General features: G+C 46.3%; 1 long non-coding RNA gene across 1 annotated transcript; it reads right to left on the reverse strand.

Moving 5' to 3' along the window:
* Window positions 1-38: 38 nt before the first annotated feature.
* LOC147820118 (uncharacterized) lies at window positions 39-353 on the reverse strand. The gene is made up of 2 exons (XR_015437667.1): window positions 226-353; window positions 39-125 (listed from the first exon to the last, which is right to left on the reverse strand). It is a non-coding gene; the product is annotated as an uncharacterized LOC147820118 (long non-coding RNA).
* Between the last annotated feature and the right edge of the window lie 8 nt (window positions 354-361).

Raw genomic sequence — 361 nt, forward strand, 5'->3', positions numbered from 1 at the left:
CAATCAAAGGTCCACTTACTCAGATTCTTCACTCTCTCTGGGGTCTGGACCAGGTCTGTGAAGAAAACCATGAGCTGAAATCCTCTGCTTGTTGTCCTTCACCAGTCCTCTGTGTGTGCAGGCTGCTGTCAGAGTGAAACACTTATGAACCAGTCTGAACCTGCAGCTCGGCTCAAAGATCAGCTGCTGCACCTTTATATGACTTTATTATCTTTAATATTTAACCTGCAGCAGCTTCCTGCTCCGACTCTGACACACTGAGAAACCTGACAACTAATAATCCATCAACTGACGTCTTCAACACCCAAACTATTTCCTCTACTTGCTGGATGAAGGGATCAGGTGACTGGAGATGGTGGGA

The sequence above is a fragment of the Seriola lalandi genome, unplaced genomic scaffold (genome assembly GCF_002814215.2).
Source record: "Seriola lalandi dorsalis isolate HSWRI2012SDOR001 ecotype SW California unplaced genomic scaffold, Sedor1 jcf7180001997503, whole genome shotgun sequence".
NCBI classification, from domain to species: Eukaryota; Metazoa; Chordata; class Actinopteri; order Carangiformes; family Carangidae; genus Seriola; species Seriola lalandi.